Consider the following 10,981-nt stretch of genomic DNA (forward strand, 5'->3'; position numbering starts at 1 on the left):
TTTTAGAGCTGCATTCCTGCACCCATTGGATGGAGCATCTTGCTCTGTGCTGCATTGCCCTCTTCTGTGTCAAATCTCCCTCAGCTTTCCTCTTACATGGACACTTGCAAGTACATTTAGGGCCCCTCCAGATAATCCAGGATAATCTCTGATGTCAAGATCCTTACCTTTATATACATTCAAATGGAGAAACAATAGTTTAATAAAATGAAGTAAGTCTATATCTAAGAACATGGAAAATGCTCAAGATATATGATAAAGTAAAAAATGGAAACTAACAACGAATAGCCAGTTAGAAGATATACTAGAAGAAAACAACCTACAAGAGCGATATGAGGCCGGGCGCGGTGGCTCACACCTGTCATCCTAGCACTCTGGGAGGCTGAGGCAGGAGGATCGCTTGAGGTCAGGACTTCAAGACCAGCCTGAGCGAAAGCAAGACTGTCTCTACAAAAAATAGAAAAATTAACCCGGTGTGGTGGCGCCTGCTGTAGTCCCAGCTACTCAGAAGGCTGAGGCAGGAGGATTGCTTGAGCCCAGGAGTTTGAAGCTGCAGTTCACCATGATGAAACCACTGCACTCTAACCTGGGCAACAGAGGGAGACTCTGTGTTAAAAAAAAAAAAAAAAAAAAAAAAAAGAGCAGTATGAAAGATAAAATGCCTTTTAATAAACTTAATGAGAAAAATACCAAACCTATTTAAAGAAAAGTTTAAAATAATACAGATGAGTACAAAAGGAGGCTTGAACAAATAGAAACATATACCATATTCTTGCATAGAAAGACTCAACATCATAAAATGTAAATTTTCCATAAATTAACTTATAAATTTAGCATAAGAACAAAGAAAGTATCAATGATTTTTTTAAACTAGGAACATTGATTATAAAGGTCATATAAAAAATTAATGCATAAGAATAGCCAGGAAATTCTGGAATGGAGGAACAATGAGACAGAGAGAGGGTGGAGAGTAGCTCTGTAAGTTAATGAAAAATATTACAACACTTCAGTAATGAAAACAGTATAGCACTGGTTCATATTAGACAAACTGACCAGTGGAACAGAAGAGGAAGTCCAGAAATACATGCAGATACATTTGGAAATGTTCTTTATGACGAATATAAGGAAGAAATGAATTATTCAATGAATGGTAACTGGACAACTAGGAGCCAGCCAGAAGAAAATAATTTTTTTTTAAGTCTAGTCAAGTGAAGCAGTGGGAGACGAGAAGGAACAAAGGCATCTGTAACTAGTCGTGATCAGTTAGCTGTAAACACCACTGCACTGGGACCAGCCAGAAGAAAATAAACTTGGATCCACACCTCATATCAGGATAAATTCCAAAGGTGTCACAAATTTAAATTAAAAAAGTGAAACTATAAGTCCTTGAAGGAAACATTGAAGAATCTGTTTATAACCTCAGCTTTTCAAATAATGACTTAGATCCAAAAGGCATTTAAAAGTAAAAAAGACTACATTTAAAAACATGCTTGGCAAAAACACACCCACACTATAAGCAAAAAATAGACACAGAAACCGGGAATTTTTTTTTTTTTTTTTTGCAACACATATCACAAATGAGTACTCTCCTAACATATAAAGAGGTCTAAAAAATTAGAAGAAAAAGACCAATAACCTAGCAGAAAAATTAGCAAAAGATATAAACAGACAGGTCTCATAAAATGATATGCAAAAGGATTATAAACATGAAAATAGATTCAGTCTCATTCATAAGAGAAATGCAAATTTAAACTATACCAGAATATCATTTTTTTTCTTGGATGCCATTCCTCCTCCTCCAAAATATTAGATTGGAAAATTTAAAATCATACTCTGCATCTAGGTTATGGGCAAAGAGACATTCTAGTCATTGCTGGTGGGAGTTTATTTGGCAACATCTATCGAAATTACAGTGTGTTTACCTTGGTGATTTATCCTACAAATTTATTTGCATACATGCAAAATGAGGTTTGTGCAAGATTATTTATCAGAGTGGTGTTACTAATGGCAAAGATTAACAGGTTAACCAGGTTACGATACTTCCATTTAATGGAATACTATACAGCTACAATCAGCACTCTATGAAACAAGACCCCCACAATATTATTAAAATAAAATAGCAAAGTACAGAGCAGTCTTACTGTTTATATAAAAAGAGGAATAAGGCCGGGTGCGGTGGCTCACGCCTGTAATCCTAGCACTCTGGGAGGCCAAGGTGGACTAATCCCTCAAGGTCAGGAGTTCGAAACCAGCTTGAGCAAGAGTGAGACCCCATCTCTACTAAAAATAGAAAGAAATTAATTGACCGACTAAAAATATATAGAAAAAATTAGCCTTGCATGGTGGTGCATGCCTGTAGTCCCAGCTACTCAGGAGGCTGAGGCAGGAGCATCGCTTGAGCCCAGGAGTTTGAGGTTGCTGTGAGCTAGGCTGACGCCACAGCACTCTAGCCTGGGCAACAGAGTGAGACTCTGTCTCAAAAAATAAATAAATAAATAAAAAGAGGCATAAAAGAAAATATATCCTTATTTCCTTGTGTGTGCAGAACGATCTCCAGAAGATACATAAGAATCTACCTGTAGAACAAAAATAAAAAACATAAAAATAAAATAAAAAAAAATAAAAAGGCCGGGCGCTGTGGCTCACGCCTGTAATCCTAGCTCTTGGGAGGCCGAGGCGGACGGATTGCTAAAGGTCAGGAGTTCAAAACCAGCCTGAGCAAGAGCGAGACCCCGTCTCTACTATAAATAGAAAGAAATTAATTGGCCAACTGATATATATATAAAAAAATTAGCCGGGCATGGTGGCGCATGCCTGTAGTCCCAGCTACCCGGGAGGCTGAGGCAGAAGGATCACTCGAGCCCAGGAGTTTGAGGTTGCTGTGAGCTAGGCTGACGCCACGGCACTCACTCTAGCCTGGGCAACAAAGCGAGACTCTGTCTCAAAAAAAAAAACAAAAAAAAAACAAAAAAAAAACATAATAAATATAATTTATTGTCGATGGATGATAATTTCAATATCTGAAATATTTGAGGATCCTTTTCTGTTGTCTCTTGTTTTTGCTGGCTCCCATGGAGCCTAGGTTTCTTAAGTCTTGGTTATTTTTGATTGCATACTGGATATTGTATTTGAAAAATTATAGGAATAATTTGAGGCCTACAATGAAAATGCTTTGCTCCACGGAAGATTTGCATTTGCGTCTACCAGGCCCTGAAAGACACTACAAGCCCTGGACAAATTTAAACTGAATTTTCAAGGGTTTGGATTCCTGGATGAATCCTGGATGAGTCAAGCTGAGCTTTAATTTTATGTGGGCTGTTCCACTTCTGATTCACCTTCACCCTGGGTGTGATGCTTATTGGAGTCTCAATTTATTGTGGGGAGGATCTCCTGTTAGATTTCCCAACCTATATGGGCTTTCGGCTATGATTTCTATTCATTTTTGCCTTTGAAAGACAGTTAAAACAAAGGTTTTAATTTTGAGGGTAAGCAGATGTCCTCAGGGCAAAAGTGACTAGCCACCACGCTTGCTAACCTGTCTAGCTAGAGTTTCATTTTTCCTTTACTTTGGCCTAGTAATTCTTTATTGTTTTGTTCTGTTTTGTTACTTTTTTGATGCTTTTAAGGAGAAAAAAAATATATTTATTTATTTATTTATTTATTTATTTATTTTGTTCAAGTTTTTCTAGCCAGAGAGATAATCTCAGTAACTTCATTTGCTAGTCCTTGAAACATGAAAATCTACTTTCTTTCTTCTTATACTTGGAATAGTTTATAGTGTTGGAATTAATGTGTGCTTCTTGAATATTTGTATTTGACTACTGATTCTTGATTTCTTCTTGAGTTGTTTTTGGTACATGCTCTCATGTTCTTGCTTTCTCTCCATATGTATATTAAATGTGTATATATACACACATATATATATACACACACACATTTACCCTTTTCACCTTAGAGTCTGTTTTTACCAGGTATTAATAGAGCTATAGCAGCCTTTTTCTTTTTTTTTAAATAGAGTTTACCTGACAAAAAAATTTTCCAACCTTTTTACTTTCACCCTTCATATATTTTCTTTTAACTGGAATGTTAAATTGATTCACATTTAATTTATTTATTCATATTTGGATGTATATATTTTTTATATCCAATTTTGTCTTGCCTATTCAGTGTTTATTTTCTTTTCCTCTCTTGTCATCATTTAGATTGGTTGGTTTTTCTCATTCCACTTTTTCCCTCAACTAGTTGTAAAGTCATTAACTCAGTTTCTGTTTTTTTTTTTAGAGGTTACTTTAGCAATTATAACAGGCATATTTATGTTATCAAAGTTATTTATCAGAGTTAAATATCAACAACAAAGAAAGAAGCCACTAATTCTACATGGAAAAGTTGAGGTATACTTTCCAGAGACCTTTTAAAAATATTTTTTAAATATAAAAGTAATCTGTAAAGCAAGTTCAAATAATACAGAAGTAAAAAATGTTGGTTGCCTTCTCTTAGCACACTACTTGTGCATCCTTCCCTAACCTTTTCATGAATGAGCATACGGGTTGGTCTCTTAAAAAAAAAAGTGAACATGCTATGTGTTTGCTGCAAATTGTTTTGTTTTTTTTTTAACCTTGCAATATATCATAGACATCTTTCCATATCAATACATGCAAATATATCCATTATTTTAAGGATGATATAATATTGCATTGAATGGATAAATCATAGTATACTTAAGCATATTCATTTTGGTAGGAAATTTACATCAATACCAATTTTTCTCTATTAAAAATAGTGCTGCAGGCCGGGCGCTGTGGCTCACGCCTGTAATCCTAGCTCTTGGGAGGCCGAGGCGGGCGGATTGCTCAAGGTCAGGAGTTCAAAACCAGCCTGAGCAAGAGCGAGACCCCGTCTCTACTATAAATAGAAAGAAATTAATTGGCCAACTGATATATATAAAAAAAAAAAAATTAGCCGGGCATGGTGGCGCATGCCTGTAGTCCCAGCTACCTGGGAGGCTGAGGCAGTAGGATTGCCTGAGCCCAGGAGTTTGAGGTTGCTGTGAGCTAGGCTGACGCCACGGCACTCACTCTAGCCTGGACAACAAAGCGAGACTCTGTCTCAAAAAAAATAAATAAATAAAAAATAAAAAAATAAAAAATAAAAAAATAAAGAATCTACCTGTGGGTCCCTCTTTGGAAGAACAATAAAATACTTTTAAGGAAGGAAGCAAATTCTAAAGTAGTATATACAATGACCCACTTTCTCATATATGCATTTTTAAAAGCTATTAACTGGTTATCTTCAAAGGGCTTTCATTTCTATGTATACATTTTTGTATGCTTCAATCGTACAAAAATGTGCATTGTTTCTGTAATGAGAAAGAATGAAAACAGTGATTTTAAATTTATTTTTTAATTTAATATTGAAATATGATATATTTCTGTAACTAGCCCCATTGAACAAATTTCCATGACCCCCATGTAGTCTCGCTTAACTAGACCTTTCGAGTTGTTTTCCAGAAATGGATTTTCTGCAAGATGAAGGAGCTGAGATTCTGAAGGGCCCTGGGCAGACTTCCTGGCAAGCCTCACCATCCCCACAACCTGCCCCCAATGCACGTAGCTCCGTGTTAGTTACACCATGGGCTGTCTCAGGACAAGTGGCTCTTCTTTTAGAAGCCCATGATTTCCGCCTTAGTTAGTAGAGATGGATTTGAAGCAACTTCTCTCCCATTCTCCTGACAAGCCATCTGTAGTATTAAAAATTCCTGGCAATTTTCGTTGTCTCAATAATTGAATTGGATCTTTGTGCCACAAGCAACTAGACCTAGGCTGAAATCCCCTGTGGCTTTGACAAGATTTCTGTTTGGTCCTCACTATTCTTTACTACAAACTGCAGTTTAGTGGAATCCTGCTTTCATCCTCTATTTTAGATTCAGTGTTCGTTTCTAACAACCTGAATCATTTTTTAGGAATCAGACCCCCGCCCCTCATTTGCTACTATGAGATAAATTGGTTTCAAAAGTTGTTTTGCGGCTGGGCGTGGTGGCTCTTGCCTGTAATCCTAGTACTCTGGGAGGCAGAGGCAGGCGGATTGCTCGAGGTCAGGAGTTCAAAACCAGCCTGAGCAAGAGCAAGACCCCATCTCTACTATAAATAGAAAGAAATTAATTGGCCAACTAAAAATATATATACAAAAAAATTAGCCAGGCATGGTGGTGCATGCCTGTAGTCCCAGCTACTCAGGAGGCTGAGGCAGGAGGATCGCTTGAGCCCAGGAGTTTGAGGTTGCTGTGAGCTAGGCTGACGCCATGGCACTCACTCTAGCCTGGGCAACAAAGTGAGACTCTGTCTCAAAAAAAAAGAAAAAGTTGTTTTTGCCTCATTTAGACTTAAAAATAATTTTCCTTATCTCCTGCTGCAGTGATTTCACAAGCAGGAACTTCCAATGCCTTCTGCAACTCTTCCAAATTTCATGTCTTTAATGACAGGCAGGGAAGGACTAAAGTCCCAGAAGAAAATCCTTTTCCCTTTCCCTCTAAGGAAAGAGAGAAACCAAGACCTTCCAGAAGGGGGCGCCACCTGCAGTTGAGGTTATTTATAGTACGGTGGTTGGGTTAAATATAACTCTGCCCTGTAGTAACTCCTGCCGACTGCTACTTTAAGATTTGGCCCCTCCCTTCATGTAAGGAGGCATGTTTTGCTTCAGTACAGTACAGATCCAATACAAATTTAGCAGGCAACAGATAAGAAACATAAACAAGCTCGCGGGGGGGGGGGGCAGCGTGGTGGCGGGAGGCTGGCTGTGTAACCTTGGCACTAGCACCAGGACGGATTTAAAATATTCTGCCTCTCACATATACCCTGGTGCACCCTCTGCACAAAACAAACAACATGAAATGTTCCTCAAACAATTCAACATAAAATTATCACGTGACCCAGCAACCCTCTGTGTAGGTATACACCCCAAAGAACTGCAAGCAGGGACTCAGAACAGAGATTTGTATGTTTATCTCAGTATTCATCAAAGCCAAAAGGTGGAAGCAACCTAAGTGTCCACAGACAGATGAATAGATAAATAAAATGTTGACTATGCTGTACATGCAATAGAATGTTACCTGGCCTTAAAAATGAATGAAACTCTGATACATGCGCTAACATGGGATGAACCTTGAAAACTGGGACTTTTAGAGAGGCCGTGTGGGGAATTAACCCTGGTGAAAGCTAAGACGCACGGGACAACATAAATGAACATTGGTGCCTACTGAATTTTGGAACTCTGCTACAGATTAGACGTTTAAATTTTTTATTTTAAAAACTAATTTTAACAATTTAAATTATAAAATATTGCAGACACACAGAAAATCCCTAAATATAGCAATTAAATGTCCACAACCAAAAATTAACAAATTTTCATGTTTTGCCATATATACTATATATCTTACCTTTTGATCTTGTTTATTGTCTTTAATTCTTCTTTAGAGCAGGGTTTTGTTTTATTTTTGTTTGTTTGTTTGAGACTGAGTTTCATTCTGTTGTCCCAGCTAGAGTGCAGTGGCATCATCAATGCTCACTGCAACCTCCAACTCCTGGGCTCAAGTGAGCATCTTGCCTCAGCATCCCAAGTAGCTGGGACTACAGGTGGGCACCAGCACGCCTGTCTAATTTTTCCTATTTTTAGTAGAGCTGGGATCTCGCTCCTGCTCCAGCTAGTCTCAAACTCCTGACCTCGAAGGGATTCTCCTGCCTTGGCCTCCCAGAGTGCTACGGTTACAGGTGTGAGAACAGGGCTTTTTAACTCTTTATTTGCTGCTGTATCCCCAGAACCTAGAACAGTGCCTGGCACATAGTACAAATTCAGTAAATGTTTTTTTTTTTTTTTTTTTTTTTTTTTTTTGGGACAGAGTCTCACTTTGTTGTCCAGGCTAGAGTGAGTGCCGTGGCGTCAGCCTAGCTCACAGCAACCTCAAACTCCTGGGCTCGAGTGATCCTTCTGCCTCAGCCTCCCGAGTAGCTGGAACTACAGGCATGCGCCACTATGCCCGGCTAATTTTTTTTTATATATATATATCAGTTGGCCAATTAATTTCTTTCTGTTTATAGTAGAGACGGGGTCTCGCTCTTGCTCAGGCTGGTTTTGAACTCCTGACCTTGAGCAATCCGCCCGCCTCGGCCTCCCAAGAGCTAGGATTACAGGCGTGAGCCACAGCGCCCGGCCAGTAAATGTTTTTTTGAATGAACAAATGAATGACTCTTTATACAAGTGTCCTCATACATAATGTTAGTTTCTCCAGTGTAGATTCCTACAAGTGGGATTGCTTCACCTTTACTAAGTATTGTCAAACTGCCCACCAATTTACATTGTCACCATGGATACACAAGGGTTTGTTTTCCCATTTTTGTATTGTCATGTTGTCTTTATTTTTGACAGTCTGATGGGTGTGAATAGTATATTGTTGTTTTATTTTGCATCTTCTTGGTCATTAGTGAGGTAGAGCATTTTTCCTTAGACTTTTCCTGTGATGTGCTTACTCACGTCTTTTGCCCATTTTTCTACTGAGTTGTTTATCTGAGATAGAAAGAGAGAAATTTATAAATATAGACAGATATGGTTACTAACCCTTTTTGTAAATGTATTGCAAATATCTTCTTCTAGTCTGTGGCTAATGTTTTCTTTTTGTGATATGCTTTTGGACCAGAAATTTTAATTTTAATGTTTTAAAATGTATCAATCTTTTATGGTTTGTACTTTATGTGTATTGTTTAATAAATCCATTCCTATTCTGAATTGATAAAGACATCCTTTTTTAAAAAAATCTAAAAGTGTTTTATTAACTATTTGGAAATCATTTCTTTGTTTTTTCTTTTTTTCTTTTCTTTTCTTTCTTTCTTTTTTCTTTTCTTTTTCTTTTTGAGACAAAATCTGGCTCTGTCACTTGGGCTAGAGTACCCTGGCATCAGCCTAGCTCACAGCAACCTCAAACTCCTGGGCTCAAGGGAACCTCCTCCCTCAGCCTCCAGGGTAGCTGGGACTACAGGTGCGAGTCACCATACCCGGCTAATTTTTTCTATTTTTAGTAGGGATGAGATCCCACTCTTGCTCAGGCTGGTCTCTAACTCCTGAGCTCAAGGGATCCCGATCCTCCTGCCTGGGACTTCCAGAATGCTAGGATTACAGGTGTGAGCCACCGCGCCCAGCCTGGAAATAATTTCAAACTTACAAGATTCACCAGTTGTTAACATTTTACCCCATTTGCATATCATTTTAAAATATAATATATACAGCATGCATGTACCATATGTTATATTTATATAAATATATATTTTTTCTGAACTACTTGAGGGACAGTTACATACATGATGCTTTATCACTGAATACTTCAGTGTGTATTTCCTATGAATAGGGATAGTTTAACATAACTATAGGACAGTTACTCACTTCATAAATTTATATTGATAACTTTTGTTGAAACTCCAACGATATTCCAATTTTGTCAGTTGAAAATTTTTTTGTTAATATTGATGTTCTTTATAACATTTTTATAAACCTATAAACCCTACAACCTATATCACTTTTAAAAATTCTATAATACAGGATCTATAAAATTCTATAGTACAGAGGCAGGTATTGCATTTATTTGTCATGTCTTTTCAGCTTCCTTTAATCTGGAACAGTTCCTCAACCTTTGTGTTCTGTGACACTGACATTTTTTTTTTTTTTTTTTTTTGAGACAGAGTCTCACTCTGTTGCCCAGGCTAGAGCGAGTGCTGTGGCATCGGCGTAGCTCACAGCAACCTCAATCTCTTGGGCTCAGGCGATCCTACTGCCTCAGCTTCCCAAGTAGCTGGGACTACAGGCATGCGCCACCATGCCTGGCTAATTTTTTGTATATATATTTTTAGTTGGCCAATTAATTTCTTTCTATTTATAGTAGAGATGGGGTCTCGCTCTTGCTCAGGCTGGTTTCGAACTCTTGACCTTGAGCAATCCTCCCACCTCAGCCTCCCAGAGTGCTGGGATTACAGACGTGAACCACCACGCCCGGCCGACATTGACATTTTTGAAGAATACAGTCTCCCCTCTTTCTTAGTAGAACATCTCTCGTTTTGTGTTTATCTGATGTTTCCTTGTGATTAGACTGAAATGATGCTGGAATACTGCAGAGATGTAGCATTGTGCCGTATTGCAGAGAAGCAGTATTTGTGTCTTTCTCAGGGTACCATGTCTGGAGGCACATCTTGTCTATCTGCCTATCATTGGTTAATTTTGGTAACCTGGTCAAAGTGTTAACCTATTTCTCCATTGTATAATTATCATTTTTAATTTTTTTTGTTTGTTCCCTTCTAACTCGTGCCAATATGTAGGGAGACACTGTAAGACCTGCAATATCTTGCTCCTAATCAAAATTTCCCCCTAGCTTTAGTATCCATTGATAATTCTTACCTGATCCAATTTTTGCCATGATGGTTGAAAAATGATTCATTTAAAAGTTTTTAAGTTGGCCGGGTGCCGTGGCTCATGCCTGTAACCCTAGCACTCTGGAAGGCCGAGGCAGGTGGATTGTTTGAGCTCAGGAGTTAGAGACCAGCCTGAGCAAGAGGGAGACCCCATCTCTACTAAAAATAGAAGGGGATTAGCTGAACAACTAAATATATATATATATATACATATATATATATGTATATGTGTGTGTGTGTGTGTGTATATATATATATGTACATACATATAGAGAAAAATTAGCCGGGAGGCAGCAGGATCGCTTGAGCCCAGGAGTTTGAGGTTGCTGTGAGCTAGGCTGACTCCACGGCACTCACTCTAGCCTGGGCAACAGAGTGAGACTCTGTTTCAAAAAAAAAAAAAAAAAGTTTTTAAGTTTTGTTTTTCACACATGGGTCTTCAACCTGAAATTGATTTTGTGTATGGTGTGAGATAGGGATTGAATTCTATTTTCCCACCATATGACTATTCAGCTCCATTCGTCACAGCTCATTCT

This window comes from Microcebus murinus, chromosome 18, assembly GCF_040939455.1.
Source record: "Microcebus murinus isolate Inina chromosome 18, M.murinus_Inina_mat1.0, whole genome shotgun sequence".
Taxonomy (NCBI): domain Eukaryota; kingdom Metazoa; phylum Chordata; class Mammalia; order Primates; family Cheirogaleidae; genus Microcebus; species Microcebus murinus.